Source organism: Hippocampus bargibanti, unplaced genomic scaffold, assembly GCF_051943395.1.
Source record: "Hippocampus bargibanti isolate YZ-2025 unplaced genomic scaffold, ASM5194339v1 Contig00137, whole genome shotgun sequence".
Lineage (NCBI taxonomy): Eukaryota > Metazoa > Chordata > Actinopteri > Syngnathiformes > Syngnathidae > Hippocampus > Hippocampus bargibanti.
Window position 1 is genome coordinate 1 of NW_028296972.1, and position 21,689 is coordinate 21,689.

The 21,689-nt window shown below is 43.1% G+C and overlaps 12 non-coding genes across 12 annotated transcripts; all 12 read right to left on the reverse strand.

Moving 5' to 3' along the window:
• Nucleotides 1–6,703: 6,703 nt before the first annotated feature.
• Nucleotides 6,704–6,822, reverse strand: LOC148881365 (5S ribosomal RNA). Its single transcript, XR_016113842.1, has one exon. It is a non-coding gene; the product is annotated as a 5S ribosomal RNA (ribosomal RNA).
• Nucleotides 6,823–7,972: 1,150 nt separating this feature from the next.
• Nucleotides 7,973–8,091, reverse strand: LOC148881366 (5S ribosomal RNA). The gene has a single exon (XR_016113853.1). It is a non-coding gene; the product is annotated as a 5S ribosomal RNA (ribosomal RNA).
• Nucleotides 8,092–9,241: 1,150 nt separating this feature from the next.
• Nucleotides 9,242–9,360, reverse strand: LOC148881367 (5S ribosomal RNA). The gene has a single exon (XR_016113864.1). It is a non-coding gene; the product is annotated as a 5S ribosomal RNA (ribosomal RNA).
• A 1,149-nt stretch (nt 9,361–10,509) lies between these two features.
• LOC148881368 (5S ribosomal RNA) lies at nt 10,510–10,628 on the reverse strand. Its single transcript, XR_016113875.1, has one exon. It is a non-coding gene; the product is annotated as a 5S ribosomal RNA (ribosomal RNA).
• A 1,149-nt stretch (nt 10,629–11,777) lies between these two features.
• On the reverse strand, nt 11,778–11,896 carry LOC148881369 (5S ribosomal RNA). The gene has a single exon (XR_016113883.1). It is a non-coding gene; the product is annotated as a 5S ribosomal RNA (ribosomal RNA).
• Nucleotides 11,897–13,046: 1,150 nt separating this feature from the next.
• Nucleotides 13,047–13,165, reverse strand: LOC148881370 (5S ribosomal RNA). Its single transcript, XR_016113843.1, has one exon. It is a non-coding gene; the product is annotated as a 5S ribosomal RNA (ribosomal RNA).
• Nucleotides 13,166–14,315: 1,150 nt separating this feature from the next.
• LOC148881371 (5S ribosomal RNA) lies at nt 14,316–14,434 on the reverse strand. Its single transcript, XR_016113844.1, has one exon. It is a non-coding gene; the product is annotated as a 5S ribosomal RNA (ribosomal RNA).
• Nucleotides 14,435–15,584: 1,150 nt separating this feature from the next.
• LOC148881372 (5S ribosomal RNA) lies at nt 15,585–15,703 on the reverse strand. Its single transcript, XR_016113845.1, has one exon. It is a non-coding gene; the product is annotated as a 5S ribosomal RNA (ribosomal RNA).
• A 1,150-nt stretch (nt 15,704–16,853) lies between these two features.
• Nucleotides 16,854–16,972, reverse strand: LOC148881373 (5S ribosomal RNA). Its single transcript, XR_016113846.1, has one exon. It is a non-coding gene; the product is annotated as a 5S ribosomal RNA (ribosomal RNA).
• Nucleotides 16,973–18,122: 1,150 nt separating this feature from the next.
• LOC148881374 (5S ribosomal RNA) lies at nt 18,123–18,241 on the reverse strand. The gene has a single exon (XR_016113847.1). It is a non-coding gene; the product is annotated as a 5S ribosomal RNA (ribosomal RNA).
• A 1,150-nt stretch (nt 18,242–19,391) lies between these two features.
• LOC148881375 (5S ribosomal RNA) lies at nt 19,392–19,510 on the reverse strand. Its single transcript, XR_016113848.1, has one exon. It is a non-coding gene; the product is annotated as a 5S ribosomal RNA (ribosomal RNA).
• Nucleotides 19,511–20,660: 1,150 nt separating this feature from the next.
• LOC148881376 (5S ribosomal RNA) lies at nt 20,661–20,779 on the reverse strand. The gene has a single exon (XR_016113849.1). It is a non-coding gene; the product is annotated as a 5S ribosomal RNA (ribosomal RNA).
• Nucleotides 20,780–21,689: the final 910 nt, after the last annotated feature.

A 21,689-nucleotide genomic window follows, 5' to 3' on the forward strand; every position in this document is an offset into this window, starting at 1 on the left:
TCCAAGTACTAACCAGGCCCGACCCTGCTTAGCTCCCGAGATCGGACGAGATCGGGCGTTCTCAGGGTAGTATGGCCGTAAGCGAAGGGATCTGCCAGAAAATCCCTCTTTATAGTGTTGCAGGGAGAGCGTCTTTCTTTGCTCATGGTGTTCGTTCTTGTCGGATGATGGTTATTTGGTTTTCCAAATACAGGCTTGAATCGATGAAGGTGTTATTTGTGTCGTGTTGTCAAATAAGGCGCATGTGAGTCCAGCTGATGCGTTAACGTGGGTAACTTTTCTTTGACTTCCAATGCAATCCGTTTCGTCCATTCATTCCGGGTAGACTGAACGCTGGTGCGAATGGTTGCCTCTGTTCACTCGCACAAAAAAACGTTCTCATCCCGTGACTGTAAAGTTGCCTTTAGAGCTTTGAAAGGCGCTTGAAATGTTATGTATAACTATCAATATTATGTGGTGAAATGGTTGATCACGAGATCAGTGTCGCTCTGTGATTACGTCAGCAGAGGGCGTCAAGGACCAGACGGACAGTAATCATAATAAATGTCAAAAGAAAAGGATAGGGAATTAAACCCAAAATGCTGAAGATACTAAAAGGAGAGGAGTAGCGTTACCTTACATTGCAGGGCTGTCTGAAAAACTACAGAGTCCTTTGGCAACACAAAATTCCTACTTATTTCAAACCGATAAACATTGGAAAAAATCCAAAATATCAAAAAAACGAAAGAAGTAGTCATTCAAAATTGAAAAAAAAAAAGAGCAAAACAGGGGAAAAAAAAAAAAAAAAATCACATCGGGGAGACTAAAAGTCCCCAAAGAATATTATCACCGAAAGTATACTATGCGCTCGACTGCAAGAGTAAAATTGCACTTGAAAAAGACCGTTTGAAAAGGGGGAAAATGTCGAAAGAAAAAATGGTTTGAAGGGAGTAAACGCTGGCGCAAAGCCAACTCTTCGCGAAACCGTATGCAGCCCCATCAAGTTCTACCGGGAACCGTTAAACGCGATCGGGGTAAAAAGGGGAAGCGTAAACGGGGGTTCGGAAACTTTGTGGTGCAAAAGAGAAATTTCTCGCCCCGGTTTCGGGGGCTCATAAAATAAACTACGACCTGATTCCCAGAGTCCACAAGTTGGGTCGATGTTGCCGAGAGGATGAAATCGTCTTTTAGTTGCCGAAGCGAATTTTGCCAGAATTCCTCTTATCGGTGGGAAGTTGGTTTTCCAAAACAGGTGTTTTTTGGTATGTATTTGGTTTTCAAACAGCTTGATCATGAAGTGTTATGTGGGTTTCATACCAATCAGTCCGTTGTCATTATCGGGTAGTCAAGACTCCAATGATCCTTGTCATTCAAAAAAAGTACCGGGGAATTTCCTGTTAAGCTTTAAAAAGACGTTACGTTACTTAATTGCTTTAAGGTTTGAAAGGCTTGAAAGTAGTTCCTCTTATTTGTGTAAAGGGTATCACGGACAGGCGCAATGATACAAACAAAGGAAAGGAAAGGAATTAATCAAATAAATTAAAAGAAAAGGATAGATTAACCAATGCGGAATAAAAATAAGAGGAACAAATACCTACTTGGTTCAAACGAAAGCCTTTGGCAAACAAAATCACCAAAGCTAGCGTAGAAAGTAATGAGGCATTAAAATTGGAAAGAAAATAAGAAAGGGGAAAACTCCAAAAAAACTTTCACACTGTATACGTCCCACGCAGTCTTGCCAAAGCTAGTACCGCAGACCAAGAGTAAAATGTGGAAGAAAAGTGGTGAGGATAAAAGAACGTCCGACGGAAGCCATTCTCGCACAGTTGTGCGCAAAGCTCCCCGGACCACGTCCCACCAAGATAAACACTGAGCTTAATCGCGTCGGGGTTCGGAATGGTAACGAGGAGGAGAATCTCCAAGTGTTGGGGGGCGCAGTTCGCTGGTATAGGTTCCAAAGCTGAGGATGTTATTGTCGGTGAATGGTCAGTGAGCCAGCGAGGACTGGAATTCTTTATTGCAGGGCGTCTTCTTCTGGTGCGCTGCGGATGGTTTTGTTTCCAAAAACTTATCGATGAAGTGTTTGGTTGAAGCATGTAGTACTATGTTAGTGGTAATTTGATCAGAATCGTTCGCTTATTCGTAGAGGCGCGGCAAGGGTCTTATGCAAAAAAAAGTTATACAAATGCTAGACTAAAGGGCTTAATTTAGTTTGAAATAGGTTGGACACAATTCTTTACGTACAGAGGAAGAAACAAGTACTAAATGAAAAAAAAGATAGATAACAAGAAAATAAAGAGAATGGACTAACATTCTAAAAAAAACTTTCAACACAATCTATTCAACGATAAACACTAAGCATGTCATAAAAGAGGTTAAATAAACAAAGAATAGTTTAAAGGAAAAAGAATTAGAGCAAAGGGAGTTTCAAACTTATCCCTGGAATCTGGGCCATTCGTAAGCACCTAAGTATCATGGAAGGTTAAATGCGGTGATGTGAAAGGAGTAAACGTCCGACGGAAGCCATTCTGCCGTAGTGCTGCCCAAAGCTCCCCGGACCACGTCCCACATCAAACACTGTAGCTTAATCGCGTCGGGGTTCGGAATGGTAACGAGGAGGAGAATCTCCAAGTGTTGGGGGGCTCACTTCGATGGTATTGGTTCCATCAGTATAAGGATGCTGTCAATGGCGAGTGGCCTAGGTATGGGTAACTCTCCAAATCCTTTATTTCGGGAGAGGCTGCCATGGTGTCGTTCTCGAAGTTTTCATAAGGCTTAACTGAAGGGTTATTGTTGTTAAATAATGTGGTATGTGTACGGTATTCTTTGATTCCAGCAAGCGTCAACCGGAAGTAACTGCAAGGTGATACAAAAGTCTAGGAGTAGTCCTTACTTGAGGCGCTAAAATAGATCTTGAAATTATTTACCGAACATGGCTGATACTCAAGAGCTCAAGAAACAAGTAATATATAATCAAGAAAAATAAATTAAACAAAACTGGAACTAAAAATAAACTTCACGCTGAAATACGAGTTGGCCCAATCTACTATCACCTAACACTAGCAAATGACACAAGAGTTAAATAAACAAAGAATAGTTTAAAGGAAAAAATTAAAACAAATGGCTACATCTAAAAATCATCAACCCCTGGGAAATACAAGGGCTCAAGAGAATCAAGTGAGCCTTTAACTGGGTATGTGAAAGAAAATAATGGTGAAGGGAGAAGACTTCCGCCCAGGTCTGCAAAGTAGACGGTCCCAGCGGCTCCCTCCGAAACCACACCGCAGCTCGAGATCACGGTGGGCCGTAATGCGTGGGGATGTGAGAAAATATGGTGCAGGAGAGCCTTTCTGCCAGTGTTTGGGTGGTAAAAGCTTAACAGGTTTAGGTCTTCAAATAGGCGCTGTAGTCCAGCGACGATCGGGGTCTTGATCCAAGCAGTCGCCAATCCTTATAGTGGCAGGGCTCTTTCTGCCACGTTCTTTCGGATGAGGTTTGGTTTAAACGCTTAAGTAGTTATTGTTTGTGTAAATGGATGAGTCAGTGTGCTTTTCGTGATTCGACCAAGACGTTCTATATTCAAGAAGTGGGAATTCCTTCTGAAAAAAGATCGTACTAATGCAGGCTTTGAAACTAATTTGAAATTATTATTTAAAGTACACGAAGGCTTGATACTCAAGAGCTCAAGAAACAAGTAATTATATTCAAAAGAAAATGAATTAAACAAAATGGAGATAAAAAAAAACTTACACAGCAGGGAAATACAGGCCTTTGCAACAATCCTATATAACCGATACACTAGAAATTGTACAAAAATAAGTTTAAAGAAAAAGAAGTGTACACAGAAATTTTAGAGAACATGGGCACAATCCAAACTATCACACGCAGGATCAGGTCAACGGTAAGCCTAATCCGCTTGACGAAATGATAAATGTGCGAAGGAAAATTGGAAGGTGGCTGCAAAAACTTCCCTGGTATCAGCGCCCCATCGACACCCCCTGCACCAATCGACAGCGCGCTAGTAATCAGGGGGAAGCCGAAAATCCTCTATGTGTGAAGGAACGTCGCGGGCTTTTCGGAGTGTTTGGTAAAAAGCTTACAGATGTATTGCGGTTCATAAGATACAGGCACTGTACTCGATCATGAATCCGTTTCGATATCCGAGAGGAATGCGAATCCTCTTTATGCAAACGTTCTTTCGTGCGTTGCTGAGTTAGGTTAAATAGTTAACATGAATTTATTGTGTGTTGTCAAATAGGCGCTGATCCAGCGAGCGTAAGGACCGACTAATCAATTGTCAAGGTAGGTAACCGCGAAGTCTTAGAAAAGTTCTATCGGCTGTAAACTAGAGCTTTGAACAAAATTTATTAACATAAATTAGGAAATGGTATCAAGATAGTGTCTGAACAGAGAGCTCAAACAGGAAAATATATAAAGCAAAAAGGGGGAATAAACAAATCTAAAAAAAAAAAGTGGTATACTGGGGCTCAACTCAGTCTTGCACCAAATCTACTATTTACGAACATGAGGAAAATGTACAAAATAGGTTAAAGAAAAAAGTAAGAGCATTCTCTTGGAAGAATTATAGCCATGGGAACTCTCTAAAAATTTCACACGCTGGAAATACGGTGGGCCTAATGCGTCTGACTAAATGAGTATGACGCAAGGGAATTTGCAAGTGGGTGAAAAAAAAAAGCTTCAGCACGACCCAGCGCTCCTCAGTACTAAGGCCCCCTGCAGCTCCGCGGACAATCGGCGCTCAGGTAATCAGGGGGAAGCCGAAAATCCTCTATGTGAGAAGGTTGCAGGCTTTTCGGAGTTTTGGTCCAAAAAAAGTTAGCTGGTAAGGCGCTATCCAGTACTAACGACTCTTGCTTCCAATGAGTCGCTTTCGGGTAGAGGAACGGCGCGAATCCTCTTATGCAAACGTCTTTCTGCTAGTGCTTCTTTGGGTTAGTTTATAACTTGAATTTATTGTGTGTTGTCAAATAGGCGCTGTGATCCAGCGAGCGTAAGGATTCTTATCAAGAAGTGATTACCTGTGAAGTCAAGGGTCGTTACCCAACTTCTACACAAGTCCTTTGACAAACCTAATTATTAACATAAATTAGGAAATGGTATCAAGATAGTTCTGAACAGAGAGGTCAAACAGGAAAATTAAAATTAAAAGAAAAATGGAATAAACAAATCTAAAAAAAAAAAACGAAATCAGGGGCTAACTCAGTCTTGCACCAAATCCCTATTTCAAAGTAAAATTGAAGAAAATGATTAAAGAGTAAAGAACAAGAGAGATTCTCTTGGAATAATATAGCCATGGGAACTCTCTCAAAAACTTACACACCCAGGAAATACGGTGGGCCTAATGCGTCTGACTAATGAGTATGACGCAAGGGAATTTGCAAGAATGTGGTGAAAAAAAAAAGCTTCAGCACGACCCAGCGTTCCTCAGTACTAAGGCCCCCTGCAGCTCCGCGGAAGATCGTTCCAGGATAGGTAAAAGTGTGGAACCTTTTAATGTCGGGTGTTGTCAAATAGGTGCATGTGAGTCCAGCTGATGCGTTTTCGTGGGTAACTTTTCTTTGACTTCCAATGCAATCCGTTTCGTCCATTCATTCCGGGTAGAGTGAACGCTGGCGCGAATGGTTGCCTCTGTTCACTCGCACAAAAAAAAAACGTTCTTATCCCGTGACTGTAAAGTGGCCTTTAGAGCTTTGAAAGGCGCTTAAAATGTTATGTATAACTATGAATATTATGTGGTGAAATGGTTGATCACGAGATCAGTGTCGCTGTGTGATTACGTCAGCAGAGGGCGTCAAGGACCAGACGGACAGTATGGTTGCCTCTGTTCACTCGCACAAAAAAAACGTTCTTATCCCGTGACTGTAAAGTGGCCTTTAGAGCTTTGAAAGGCGCTTAAAATGTTATGTATAACTATGAATATTATGTGGTGAAATGGTTGATCACGAGATCAGTGTCGCTGTGTGATTACGTCAGCAGAGGGCGTCAAGGACCAGACGGACAGTAATCATAATAAATGTCAAAAGAAAAGGATAGGGAATTAAACCCAAAATGCTGAAGATACTAAAAGGAGAGGAGTAGCGTTACCTTACATTGCAGGGCTGTCTGAAAAACTACAGAGTCCTTTGGCAACACAAAATTCCTACTTATTTCAAACCGATAAACACTTGAAGGCAAAATGAGTACATCCAAAAGATAAGCTTTCAAATGAAAAACAAAGTAATGTAGTTTATTCAATACATTGGAAAAATGAAAATTATAAAGAGCAAAACATGGGGGAGACTAAACAAATTCTCAAAAAAAAAAAACTTTATCAACACCGCATGGGATAATACGAGTGGGCCTCAATCTGCAGTACATATGCACCTCAAGCTAGCTACCGCTCATTTGACGACAATGAGGTTAAAATTGTAGCGAAAGGAAAATAGATGGTTTGAAAGGGGAGTAAAAGAAGCTGTCCAGCACGCAGAAGCCCAGTTCTGCTTCGCGTACGAGTACTGTCATGACGGTCCCCCATGCGGACAGCTCCCTCTGCCGGAAAGCCATATCGTTACACGCAGCGACTCAAGAGTAAAATCAACGTGTGGGAAGCCGTTTAAAATCGCGTCGGGGGTGATCGTGAAATGAAAAGTGAAATCGGATCGCGAACGGGAGAGACCATTTCTCGGCCCACAGTATTTGGGGTGGCTGCAAAAAAAAAAAAAAAAGCTTACAGCACCTGGTATTCCCAGGCGGTCTCCCATCCAAGTACTAACCAGGCCCGACCCTGCTTAGCTTCCGAGATCGGACGAGATCGGGCGTTCTCAGGGTAGTATGGCCGTAAGCGAGGGAGTGTGCCAGAAAATCCCTCTTTATAGTGTTGCAGGGAGAGCGTCTTTCTTTGCTCATGGTGTTCGTTCTTGTCGGGTGATGGTTATTTGGTTTTCCAAATACAGGCTTGAATCGATGAAGGTGTTATTTGTGTCGTGTTGTCAAATAGGTGCATGTGAGTCCAGCTGATGCGTTTTCGTGGGTAACTTTTCTTTGACTTCCAATGCAATCCGTTTCGTCCATTCATTCCGGGTAGAGTGAACGCTGGCGCGAATGGTTGCCTCTGTTCACTCGCACAAAAAAAACGTTCTTATCCCGTGACTGTAAAGTGGCCTTTAGAGCTTTGAAAGGCGCTTAAAATGTTATGTATAACTATGAATATTATGTGGTGAAATGGTTGATCACGAGATCAGTGTCGCTGTGTGATTACGTCAGCAGAGGGCGTCAAGGACCAGACGGACAGTAATCATAATAAATGTCAAAAGAAAAGGATAGGGAATTAAACCCAAAATGCTGAAGATACTAAAAGGAGAGGAGTAGCGTTACCTTACATTGCAGGGCTGTCTGAAAAACTACAGAGTCCTTTGGCAACACAAAATTCCTACTTATTTCAAACCGATAAACACTTGAAGGCAAAATTGAGTACATCCAAAAGATAAGCTTTCAAATGAAAAACAAAGTAATGTAGTTTATTCAATACATTGGAAAAATTAAAATTATAAAGAGCAAAACATGGGGGAGACTAAACAAATTCTCAAAAAAAAAAAACTTTATCAACACCGCATGGGATAATACGAGTGGGCCTCAATCTGCAGTACATATGCACCTCAACTAGCTACCGCTCATTTGACGACAATGAGGTTAAAATTGTAGCGAAAGGAAAATAGATGGTTTGAAAGGGGAGTAAAAGAAGCTGTCCAGCACGCAGAAGCCCAGTTCTGCTTCGCGTACGAGTACTGTCATGACGGTCCCCCATGCGGACAGCTCCCTCTGCCGGAAAGCCATATCGTTACACGCAGCGACTCAAGAGTAAAATCAACGTGTGGGAAGCCGTTTAAAATCGCGTCGGGGGTGATCGTGAAATGAAAAGTGAAATCGGATCGCGAACGGGAGAGACCATTTCTCGGCCCACAGTATTTGGGGTGGCTGCAAAAAAAAAAAAAAAAGCTTACAGCACCTGGTATTCCCAGGCGGTCTCCCATCCAAGTACTAACCAGGCCCGACCCTGCTTAGCTTCCGAGATCGGACGAGATCGGGCGTTCTCAGGGTAGTATGGCCGTAAGCGAGGGAGTGTGCCAGAAAATCCCTCTTTATAGTGTTGCAGGGAGAGCGTCTTTCTTTGCTCATGGTGTTCGTTCTTGTCGGGTGATGGTTATTTGGTTTTCCAAATACAGGCTTGAATCGATGAAGGTGTTATTTGTGTCGTGTTGTCAAATAGGTGCATGTGAGTCCAGCTGATGCGTTTTCGTGGGTAACTTTTCTTTGACTTCCAATGCAATCCGTTTCGTCCATTCATTCCGGGTAGAGTGAACGCTGGCGCGAATGGTTGCCTCTGTTCACTCGCACAAAAAAAACGTTCTTATCCCGTGACTGTAAAGTGGCCTTTAGAGCTTTGAAAGGCGCTTAAAATGTTATGTATAACTATGAATATTATGTGGTGAAATGGTTGATCACGAGATCAGTGTCGCTGTGTGATTACGTCAGCAGAGGGCGTCAAGGACCAGACGGACAGTAATCATAATAAATGTCAAAAGAAAAGGATAGGGAATTAAACCCAAAATGCTGAAGATACTAAAAGGAGAGGAGTAGCGTTACCTTACATTGCAGGGCTGTCTGAAAAACTACAGAGTCCTTTGGCAACACAAAATTCCTACTTATTTCAAACCGATAAACACTTGAAGGCAAAATTGAGTACATCCAAAAGATAAGCTTTCAAATGAAAAACAAAGTAATGTAGTTTATTCAATACATTGGAAAAATGAAAATTATAAAGAGCAAAACATGGGGGAGACTAAACAAATTCTCAAAAAAAAAAAACTTTATCAACACCGCATGGGATAATACGAGTGGGCCTCAATCTGCAGTACATATGCACCTCAACTAGCTACCGCTCATTTGACGACAATGAGGTTAAAATTGTAGCGAAAGGAAAATAGATGGTTTGAAAGGGGAGTAAAAGAAGCTGTCCAGCACGCAGAAGCCCAGTTCTGCTTCGCGTACGAGTACTGTCATGACGGTCCCCCATGCGGACAGCTCCCTCTGCCGGAAAGCCATATCGTTACACGCAGCGACTCAAGAGTAAAATCAACGTGTGGGAAGCCGTTTAAAATCGCGTCGGGGGTGATCGTGAAATGAAAAGTGAAATCGGATCGCGAACGGGAGAGACCATTTCTCGGCCCACAGTATTTGGGGTGGCTGCAAAAAAAAAAAAAAAAGCTTACAGCACCTGGTATTCCCAGGCGGTCTCCCATCCAAGTACTAACCAGGCCCGACCCTGCTTAGCTTCCGAGATCGGACGAGATCGGGCGTTCTCAGGGTAGTATGGCCGTAAGCGAGGGAGTGTGCCAGAAAATCCCTCTTTATAGTGTTGCAGGGAGAGCGTCTTTCTTTGCTCATGGTGTTCGTTCTTGTCGGGTGATGGTTATTTGGTTTTCCAAATACAGGCTTGAATCGATGAAGGTGTTATTTGTGTCGTGTTGTCAAATAGGTGCATGTGAGTCCAGCTGATGCGTTTTCGTGGGTAACTTTTCTTTGACTTCCAATGCAATCCGTTTCGTCCATTCATTCCGGGTAGAGTGAACGCTGGCGCGAATGGTTGCCTCTGTTCACTCGCACAAAAAAAACGTTCTTATCCCGTGACTGTAAAGTGGCCTTTAGAGCTTTGAAAGGCGCTTAAAATGTTATGTATAACTATGAATATTATGTGGTGAAATGGTTGATCACGAGATCAGTGTCGCTGTGTGATTACGTCAGCAGAGGGCGTCAAGGACCAGACGGACAGTAATCATAATAAATGTCAAAAGAAAAGGATAGGGAATTAAACCCAAAATGCTGAAGATACTAAAAGGAGAGGAGTAGCGTTACCTTACATTGCAGGGCTGTCTGAAAAACTACAGAGTCCTTTGGCAACACAAAATTCCTACTTATTTCAAACCGATAAACACTTGAAGGCAAAATTGAGTACATCCAAAAGATAAGCTTTCAAATGAAAAACAAAGTAATGTAGTTATTCAATACATTGGAAAAATTAAAATTATAAAGAGCAAAACATGGGGGAGACTAAACAAATTCTCAAAAAAAAAAAACTTTATCAACACCGCATGGGATAATACGAGTGGGCCTCAATCTGCAGTACATATGCACCTCAACTAGCTACCGCTCATTTGACGACAATGAGGTTAAAATTGTAGCGAAAGGAAAATAGATGGTTTGAAAGGGGAGTAAAAGAAGCTGTCCAGCACGCAGAAGCCCAGTTCTGCTTCGCGTACGAGTACTGTCATGACGGTCCCCCATGCGGACAGCTCCCTCTGCCGGAAAGCCATATCGTTACACGCAGCGACTCAAGAGTAAAATCAACGTGTGGGAAGCCGTTTAAAATCGCGTCGGGGGTGATCGTGAAATGAAAAGTGAAATCGGATCGCGAACGGGAGAGACCATTTCTCGGCCCACAGTATTTGGGGTGGCTGCAAAAAAAAAAAAAAAAGCTTACAGCACCTGGTATTCCCAGGCGGTCTCCCATCCAAGTACTAACCAGGCCCGACCCTGCTTAGCTTCCGAGATCGGACGAGATCGGGCGTTCTCAGGGTAGTATGGCCGTAAGCGAGGGAGTGTGCCAGAAAATCCCTCTTTATAGTGTTGCAGGGAGAGCGTCTTTCTTTGCTCATGGTGTTCGTTCTTGTCGGGTGATGGTTATTTGGTTTTCCAAATACAGGCTTGAATCGATGAAGGTGTTATTTGTGTCGTGTTGTCAAATAGGTGCATGTGAGTCCAGCTGATGCGTTTTCGTGGGTAACTTTTCTTTGACTTCCAATGCAATCCGTTTCGTCCATTCATTCCGGGTAGAGTGAACGCTGGCGCGAATGGTTGCCTCTGTTCACTCGCACAAAAAAAACGTTCTTATCCCGTGACTGTAAAGTGGCCTTTAGAGCTTTGAAAGGCGCTTAAAATGTTATGTATAACTATGAATATTATGTGGTGAAATGGTTGATCACGAGATCAGTGTCGCTGTGTGATTACGTCAGCAGAGGGCGTCAAGGACCAGACGGACAGTAATCATAATAAATGTCAAAAGAAAAGGATAGGGAATTAAACCCAAAATGCTGAAGATACTAAAAGGAGAGGAGTAGCGTTACCTTACATTGCAGGGCTGTCTGAAAAACTACAGAGTCCTTTGGCAACACAAAATTCCTACTTATTTCAAACCGATAAATACTTGAAGGCAAAATGAGTACATCCAAAAGATAAGCTTTCAAATGAAAAACAAAGTAATGTAGTTTATTCAATACATTGGAAAAATGAAAATTATAAAGAGCAAAACATGGGGGAGACTAAACAAATTCTCAAAAAAAAAAAACTTTATCAACACCGCATGGGATAATACGAGTGGGCCTCAATCTGCAGTACATATGCACCTCAACTAGCTACCGCTCATTTGACGACAATGAGGTTAAAATTGTAGCGAAAGGAAAATAGATGGTTTGAAAGGGGAGTAAAAGAAGCTGTCCAGCACGCAGAAGCCCAGTTCTGCTTCGCGTACGAGTACTGTCATGACGGTCCCCCATGCGGACAGCTCCCTCTGCCGGAAAGCCATATCGTTACACGCAGCGACTCAAGAGTAAAATCAACGTGTGGGAAGCCGTTTAAAATCGCGTCGGGGGTGATCGTGAAATGAAAAGTGAAATCGGATCGCGAACGGGAGAGACCATTTCTCGGCCCACAGTATTTGGGGTGGCTGCAAAAAAAAAAAAAAAAGCTTACAGCACCTGGTATTCCCAGGCGGTCTCCCATCCAAGTACTAACCAGGCCCGACCCTGCTTAGCTTCCGAGATCGGACGAGATCGGGCGTTCTCAGGGTAGTATGGCCGTAAGCGAGGGAGTGTGCCAGAAAATCCCTCTTTATAGTGTTGCAGGGAGAGCGTCTTTCTTTGCTCATGGTGTTCGTTCTTGTCGGGTGATGGTTATTTGGTTTTCCAAATACAGGCTTGAATCGATGAAGGTGTTATTTGTGTCGTGTTGTCAAATAGGTGCATGTGAGTCCAGCTGATGCGTTTTCGTGGGTAACTTTTCTTTGACTTCCAATGCAATCCGTTTCGTCCATTCATTCCGGGTAGAGTGAACGCTGGCGCGAATGGTTGCCTCTGTTCACTCGCACAAAAAAAACGTTCTTATCCCGTGACTGTAAAGTGGCCTTTAGAGCTTTGAAAGGCGCTTAAAATGTTATGTATAACTATGAATATTATGTGGTGAAATGGTTGATCACGAGATCAGTGTCGCTGTGTGATTACGTCAGCAGAGGGCGTCAAGGACCAGACGGACAGTAATCATAATAAATGTCAAAAGAAAAGGATAGGGAATTAAACCCAAAATGCTGAAGATACTAAAAGGAGAGGAGTAGCGTTACCTTACATTGCAGGGCTGTCTGAAAAACTACAGAGTCCTTTGGCAACACAAAATTCCTACTTATTTCAAACCGATAAACACTTGAAGGCAAAAATGAGTACATCCAAAAGATAAGCTTTCAAATGAAAAACAAAGTAATGTAGTTTATTCAATACATTGGAAAAATGAAAATTATAAAGAGCAAAACATGGGGGAGACTAAACAAATTCTCAAAAAAAAAAAACTTTATCAACACCGCATGGGATAATACGAGTGGGCCTCAATCTGCAGTACATATGCACCTCAACTAGCTACCGCTCATTTGACGACAATGAGGTTAAAATTGTAGCGAAAGGAAAATAGATGGTTTGAAAGGGGAGTAAAAGAAGCTGTCCAGCACGCAGAAGCCCAGTTCTGCTTCGCGTACGAGTACTGTCATGACGGTCCCCCATGCGGACAGCTCCCTCTGCCGGAAAGCCATATCGTTACACGCAGCGACTCAAGAGTAAAATCAACGTGTGGGAAGCCGTTTAAAATCGCGTCGGGGGTGATCGTGAAATGAAAAGTGAAATCGGATCGCGAACGGGAGAGACCATTTCTCGGCCCACAGTATTTGGGGTGGCTGCAAAAAAAAAAAAAAAAGCTTACAGCACCTGGTATTCCCAGGCGGTCTCCCATCCAAGTACTAACCAGGCCCGACCCTGCTTAGCTTCCGAGATCGGACGAGATCGGGCGTTCTCAGGGTAGTATGGCCGTAAGCGAGGGAGTGTGCCAGAAAATCCCTCTTTATAGTGTTGCAGGGAGAGCGTCTTTCTTTGCTCATGGTGTTCGTTCTTGTCGGGTGATGGTTATTTGGTTTTCCAAATACAGGCTTGAATCGATGAAGGTGTTATTTGTGTCGTGTTGTCAAATAGGTGCATGTGAGTCCAGCTGATGCGTTTTCGTGGGTAACTTTTCTTTGACTTCCAATGCAATCCGTTTCGTCCATTCATTCCGGGTAGAGTGAACGCTGGCGCGAATGGTTGCCTCTGTTCACTCGCACAAAAAAAACGTTCTTATCCCGTGACTGTAAAGTGGCCTTTAGAGCTTTGAAAGGCGCTTAAAATGTTATGTATAACTATGAATATTATGTGGTGAAATGGTTGATCACGAGATCAGTGTCGCTGTGTGATTACGTCAGCAGAGGGCGTCAAGGACCAGACGGACAGTAATCATAATAAATGTCAAAAGAAAAGGATAGGGAATTAAACCCAAAATGCTGAAGATACTAAAAGGAGAGGAGTAGCGTTACCTTACATTGCAGGGCTGTCTGAAAAACTACAGAGTCCTTTGGCAACACAAAATTCCTACTTATTTCAAACCGATAAACACTTGAAGGCAAAATTGAGTACATCCAAAAGATAAGCTTTCAAATGAAAAACAAAGTAATGTAGTTTATTCAATACATTGGAAAAATTAAAATTATAAAGAGCAAAACATGGGGGAGACTAAACAAATTCTCAAAAAAAAAAAACTTTATCAACACCGCATGGGATAATACGAGTGGGCCTCAATCTGCAGTACATATGCACCTCAACTAGCTACCGCTCATTTGACGACAATGAGGTTAAAATTGTAGCGAAAGGAAAATAGATGGTTTGAAAGGGGAGTAAAAGAAGCTGTCCAGCACGCAGAAGCCCAGTTCTGCTTCGCGTACGAGTACTGTCATGACGGTCCCCCATGCGGACAGCTCCCTCTGCCGGAAAGCCATATCGTTACACGCAGCGACTCAAGAGTAAAATCAACGTGTGGGAAGCCGTTTAAAATCGCGTCGGGGGTGATCGTGAAATGAAAAGTGAAATCGGATCGCGAACGGGAGAGACCATTTCTCGGCCCACAGTATTTGGGGTGGCTGCAAAAAAAAAAAAAAAAGCTTACAGCACCTGGTATTCCCAGGCGGTCTCCCATCCAAGTACTAACCAGGCCCGACCCTGCTTAGCTTCCGAGATCGGACGAGATCGGGCGTTCTCAGGGTAGTATGGCCGTAAGCGAGGGAGTGTGCCAGAAAATCCCTCTTTATAGTGTTGCAGGGAGAGCGTCTTTCTTTGCTCATGGTGTTCGTTCTTGTCGGGTGATGGTTATTTGGTTTTCCAAATACAGGCTTGAATCGATGAAGGTGTTATTTGTGTCGTGTTGTCAAATAGGTGCATGTGAGTCCAGCTGATGCGTTTTCGTGGGTAACTTTTCTTTGACTTCCAATGCAATCCGTTTCGTCCATTCATTCCGGGTAGAGTGAACGCTGGCGCGAATGGTTGCCTCTGTTCACTCGCACAAAAAAAACGTTCTTATCCCGTGACTGTAAAGTGGCCTTTAGAGCTTTGAAAGGCGCTTAAAATGTTATGTATAACTATGAATATTATGTGGTGAAATGGTTGATCACGAGATCAGTGTCGCTGTGTGATTACGTCAGCAGAGGGCGTCAAGGACCAGACGGACAGTAATCATAATAAATGTCAAAAGAAAAGGATAGGGAATTAAACCCAAAATGCTGAAGATACTAAAAGGAGAGGAGTAGCGTTACCTTACATTGCAGGGCTGTCTGAAAAACTACAGAGTCCTTTGGCAACACAAAATTCCTACTTATTTCAAACCGATAAACACTTGAAGGCAAAAATGAGTACATCCAAAAGATAAGCTTTCAAATGAAAAACAAAGTAATGTAGTTTATTCAATACATTGGAAAAATGAAAATTATAAAGAGCAAAACATGGGGGAGACTAAACAAATTCTCAAAAAAAAAAAACTTTATCAACACCGCATGGGATAATACGAGTGGGCCTCAATCTGCAGTACATATGCACCTCAACTAGCTACCGCTCATTTGACGACAATGAGGTTAAAATTGTAGCGAAAGGAAAATAGATGGTTTGAAAGGGGAGTAAAAGAAGCTGTCCAGCACGCAGAAGCCCAGTTCTGCTTCGCGTACGAGTACTGTCATGACGGTCCCCCATGCGGACAGCTCCCTCTGCCGGAAAGCCATATCGTTACACGCAGCGACTCAAGAGTAAAATCAACGTGTGGGAAGCCGTTTAAAATCGCGTCGGGGGTGATCGTGAAATGAAAAGTGAAATCGGATCGCGAACGGGAGAGACCATTTCTCGGCCCACAGTATTTGGGGTGGCTGCAAAAAAAAAAAAAAAAGCTTACAGCACCTGGTATTCCCAGGCGGTCTCCCATCCAAGTACTAACCAGGCCCGACCCTGCTTAGCTTCCGAGATCGGACGAGATCGGGCGTTCTCAGGGTAGTATGGCCGTAAGCGAGGGAGTGTGCCAGAAAATCCCTCTTTATAGTGTTGCAGGGAGAGCGTCTTTCTTTGCTCATGGTGTTCGTTCTTGTCGGGTGATGGTTATTTGGTTTTCCAAATACAGGCTTGAATCGATGAAGGTGTTATTTGTGTCGTGTTGTCAAATAGGTGCATGTGAGTCCAGCTGATGCGTTTTCGTGGGTAACTTTTCTTTGACTTCCAATGCAATCCGTTTCGTCCATTCATTCCGGGTAGAGTGAACGCTGGCGCGAATGGTTGCCTCTGTTCACTCGCACAAAAAAAACGTTCTTATCCCGTGACTGTAAAGTGGCCTTTAGAGCTTTGAAAGGCGCTTAAAATGTTATGTATAACTATGAATATTATGTGGTGAAATGGTTGATCACGAGATCAGTGTCGCTGTGTGATTACGTCAGCAGAGGGCGTCAAGGACCAGACGGACAGTAATCATAATAAATGTCAAAAGAAAAGGATAGGGAATTAAACCCAAAATGCTGAAGATACTAAAAGGAGAGGAGTAGCGTTACCTTACATTGCAGGGCTGTCTGAAAAACTACAGAGTCCTTTGGCAACACAAAATTCCTACTTATTTCAAACCGATAAACACTTGAAGGCAAAAATGAGTACATCCAAAAGATAAGCTTTCAAATGAAAAACAAAGTAATGTAGTTTATTCAATACATTGGAAAAATTAAAATTATAAAGAGCAAAACATGGGGGAGACTAAACAAATTCTCAAAAAAAAAAAACTTTATCAACACCGCATGGGATAATACGAGTGGGCCTCAATCTGCAGTACATATGCACCTCAACTAGCTACCGCTCATTTGACGACAATGAGGTTAAAATTGTAGCGAAAGGAAAATAGATGGTTTGAAAGGGGAGTAAAAGAAGCTGTCCAGCACGCAGAAGCCCAGTTCTGCTTCGCGTACGAGTACTGTCATGACGGTCCCCCATGCGGACAGCTCCCTCTGCCGGAAAGCCATATCGTTACACGCAGCGACTCAAGAGTAAAATCAACGTGTGGGAAGCCGTTTAAAATCGCGTCGGGGGTGATCGTGAAATGAAAAGTGAAATCGGATCGCGAACGGGAGAGACCATTTCTCGGCCCACAGTATTTGGGGTGGCTGCAAAAAAAAAAAAAAAAGCTTACAGCACCTGGTATTCCCAGGCGGTCTCCCATCCAAGTACTAACCAGGCCCGACCCTGCTTAGCTTCCGAGATCGGACGAGATCGGGCGTTCTCAGGGTAGTATGGCCGTAAGCGAGGGAGTGTGCCAGAAAATCCCTCTTTATAGTGTTGCAGGGAGAGCGTCTTTCTTTGCTCATGGTGTTCGTTCTTGTCGGGTGATGGTTATTTGGTTTTCCAAATACAGGCTTGAATCGATGAAGGTGTTATTTGTGTCGTGTTGTCAAATAGGTGCATGTGAGTCCAGCTGATGCGTTTTCGTGGGTAACTTTTCTTTGACTTCCAATGCAATCCGTTTCGTCCATTCATTCCGGGTAGAGTGAACGCTGGCGCGAATGGTTGCCTCTGTTCACTCGCACAAAAAAAACGTTCTTATCCCGTGACTGTAAAGTGGCCTTTAGAGCTTTGAAAGGCGCTTAAAATGTTATGTATAACTATGAATATTATGTGGTGAAATGGTTGATCACGAGATCAGTGTCGCTGTGTGATTACGTCAGCAGAGGGCGTCAAGGACCAGACGGACAGTAATCATAATAAATGTCAAAAGAAAAGGATAGGGAATTAAACCCAAAATGCTGAAGATACTAAAAGGAGAGGAGTAGCGTTACCTTACATTGCAGGGCTGTCTGAAAAACTACAGAGTCCTTTGGCAACACAAAATTCCTACTTATTTCAAACCGATAAACACTTGAAGGCAAAATTGAGTACATCCAAAAGATAAGCTTTCAAATGAAAAACAAAGTAATGTAGTTTATTCAATACATTGGAAAAATTAAAATTATAAAGAGCAAAACATGGGGGAGACTAAACAAATTCTCAAAAAAAAAAAACTTTATCAACACCGCATGGGATAATACGAGTGGGCCTCAATCTGCAGTACATATGCACCTCAACTAGCTACCGCTCATTTGACGACAATGAGGTTAAAATTGTAGCGAAAGGAAAATAGATGGTTTGAAAGGGGAGTAAAAGAAGCTGTCCAGCACGCAGAAGCCCAGTTCTGCTTCGCGTACGAGTACTGTCATGACGGTCCCCCATGCGGACAGCTCCCTCTGCCGGAAAGCCATATCGTTACACGCAGCGACTCAAGAGTAAAATCAACGTGTGGGAAGCCGTTTAAAATCGCGTCGGGGGTGATCGTGAAATGAAAAGTGAAATCGGATCGCGAACGGGAGAGACCATTTCTCGGCCCACAGTATTTGGGGTGGCTGCAAAAAAAAAAAAAAAAGCTTACAGCACCTGGTATTCCCAGGCGGTCTCCCATCCAAGTACTAACCAGGCCCGACCCTGCTTAGCTTCCGAGATCGGACGAGATCGGGCGTTCTCAGGGTAGTATGGCCGTAAGCGAGGGAGTGTGCCAGAAAATCCCTCTTTATAGTGTTGCAGGGAGAGCGTCTTTCTTTGCTCATGGTGTTCGTTCTTGTCGGGTGATGGTTATTTGGTTTTCCAAATACAGGCTTGAATCGATGAAGGTGTTATTTGTGTCGTGTTGTCAAATAGGTGCATGTGAGTCCAGCTGATGCGTTTTCGTGGGTAACTTTTCTTTGACTTCCAATGCAATCCGTTTCGTCCATTCATTCCGGGTAGAGTGAACGCTGGCGCGAATGGTTGCCTCTGTTCACTCGCACAAAAAAAACGTTCTTATCCCGTGACTGTAAAGTGGCCTTTAGAGCTTTGAAAGGCGCTTAAAATGTTATGTATAACTATGAATATTATGTGGTGAAATGGTTGATCACGAGATCAGTGTCGCTGTGTGATTACGTCAGCAGAGGGCGTCAAGGACCAGACGGACAGTAATCATAATAAATGTCAAAAGAAAAGGATAGGGAATTAAACCCAAAATGCTGAAGATACTAAAAGGAGAGGAGTAGCGTTACCTTACATTGCAGGGCTGTCTGAAAAACTACAGAGTCCTTTGGCAACACAAAATTCCTACTTATTTCAAACCGATAAACACTTGAAGGCAAAAATGAGTACATCCAAAAGATAAGCTTTCAAATGAAAAACAAAGTAATGTAGTTTATTCAATACATTGGAAAAATGAAAATTATAAAGAGCAAAACATGGGGGAGACTAAACAAATTCTCAAAAAAAAAAAACTTTATCAACACCGCTGGGATAATACTAGTGGGCCTCAATCTGCAGTACATATGCACCTCAAGCTAGCTACCGCTCATTTGACGACAATGAGGTTAAAATTGTAGCGAAAGGAAAATAGATGGTTTGAAAGGGGAGTAAAAGAAGCTGTCCAGCACGCAGAAGCCCAGTTCTGCTTCGCGTACGAGTACTGTCATGACGGTCCCCCATGCGGACAGCTCCCTCTGCCGGAAAGCCATATCGTTACACGCAGCGACTCAAGAGTAAAATCAACGTGTGGGAAGCCGTTTAAAATCGCGTCGGGGGTGATCGTGAAATGAAAAGTGAAATCGGATCGCGAACGGGAGAGACCATTTCTCGGCCCACAGTATTTGGGGTGGCTGCAAAAAAAAAAAAAAAAGCTTACAGCACCTGGTATTCCCAGGCGGTCTCCCATCCAAGTACTAACCAGGCCCGACCCTGCTTAGCTTCCGAGATCGGACGAGATCGGGCGTTCTCAGGGTAGTATGGCCGTAAGCGAGGGAGTGTGCCAGAAAATCCCTCTTTATAGTGTTGCAGGGAGAGCGTCTTTCTTTGCTCATGGTGTTCGTTCTTGTCGGGTGATGGTTATTTGGTTTTCCAAATACAGGCTTGAATCGATGAAGGTGTTATTTGTGTCGTGTTGTCAAATAGGTGCATGTGAGTCCAGCTGATGCGTTTTCGTGGGTAACTTTTCTTTGACTTCCAATGCAATCCGTTTCGTCCATTCATTCCGGGTAGAGTGAACGCTGGCGCGAATGGTTGCCTCTGTTCACTCGCACAAAAAAAACGTTCTTATCCCGTGACTGTAAAGTGGCCTTTAGAGCTTTGAAAGGCGCTTAAAATGTTATGTATAACTATGAATATTATGTGGTGAAATGGTTGATCACGAGATCAGTGTCGCTGTGTGATTACGTCAGCAGAGGGCGTCAAGGACCAGACGGACAGTAATCATAATAAATGTCAAAAGAAAAGGATAGGGAATTAAACCCAAAATGCTGAAGATACTAAAAGGAGAGGAGTAGCGTTACCTTACATTGCAGGGCTGTCTGAAAAACTACAGAGTCCTTTGGCAACACAAAATTCCTACTTATTTCAAACCGATAAACACTTGAAGGCAAAATTGAGTACATCCAAAAGATAAGCTTTCAAATGAAAAACAAAGTAATGTAGTTTATTCAATACATTGGAAAAATTAAAATTATAAAGAGCAAAACATGGGGGAGACTAAACAAATTCTCAAAAAAAAAAAACTTTATCAACACCGCATGGGATAATACGAGTGGGCCTCAATCTGCAGTACATATGCACCTCAACTAGCTACCGCTCATTTGACGACAATGAGGTTAAAATTGTAGCGAAAGGAAAATAGATGGTTTGAAAGGGGAGTAAAAGAAGCTGTCCAGCACGCAGAAGCCCAGTTCTGCTTCGCGTACGAGTACTGTCATGACGGTCCCCCATGCGGACAGCTCCCTCTGCCGGAAAGCCATATCGTTACACGCAGCGACTCAAGAGTAAAATCAACGTGTGGGAAGCCGTTTAAAATCGCGTCGGGGGTGATCGTGAAATGAAAAGTGAAATCGGATCGCGAACGGGAGAGACCATTTCTCGGCCCACAGTATTTGGGGTGGCTGCAAAAAAAAAAAAAAAAGCTTACAGCACCTGGTATTCCCAGGCGGTCTCCCATCCAAGTACTAACCAGGCCCGACCCTGCTTAGCTTCCGAGATCGGACGAGATCGGGCGTTCTCAGGGTAGTATGGCCGTAAGCGAGGGAGTGTGCCAGAAAATCCCTCTTTATAGTGTTGCAGGGAGAGCGTCTTTCTTTGCTCATGGTGTTCGTTCTTGTCGGGTGATGGTTATTTGGTTTTCCAAATACAGGCTTGAATCGATGAAGGTGTTATTTGTGTCGTGTTGTCAAATAGGTGCATGTGAGTCCAGCTGATGCGTTTTCGTGGGTAACTTTTCTTTGACTTCCAATGCAATCCGTTTCGTCCATTCATTCCGGGTAGAGTGAACGCTGGCGCGAATGGTTGCCTCTGTTCACTCGCACAAAAAAAACGTTCTTATCCCGTGACTGTAAAGTGGCCTTTAGAGCTTTGAAAGGCGCTTAAAATGTTATGTATAACTATGAATATTATGTGGTGAAATGGTTGATCACGAGATCAGTGTCGCTGTGTGATTACGTCAGCAGAGGGCGTCAAGGACCAGACGGACAGTAATCATAATAAATGTCAAAAGAAAAGGATAGGGAATTAAACCCAAAATGCTGAAGATACTAAAAGGAGAGGAGTAGCGTTACCTTACATTGCAGGGCTGTCTGAAAAACTACAGAGTCCTTTGGCAACACAAAATTCCTACTTATTTCAAACCGATAAACACTTGAAGGCAAAATTGAGTACATCCAAAAGATAAGCTTTCAAATGAAAAACAAAGTAATGTAGTTTATTCAATACATTGGAAAAATTAAAATTATAAAGAGCAAAACATGGGGGAGACTAAACAAATTCTCAAAAAAAAAAAACTTTATCAACACCGCATGGGATAATACGAGTGGGCCTCAATCTGCAGTACATATGCACCTCAACTAGCTACCGCTCATTTGACGACAATGAGGTTAAAATTGTAGCGAAAGGAAAATAGATGGTTTGAAAGGGGAGTAAAAGAAGCTGTCCAGCACG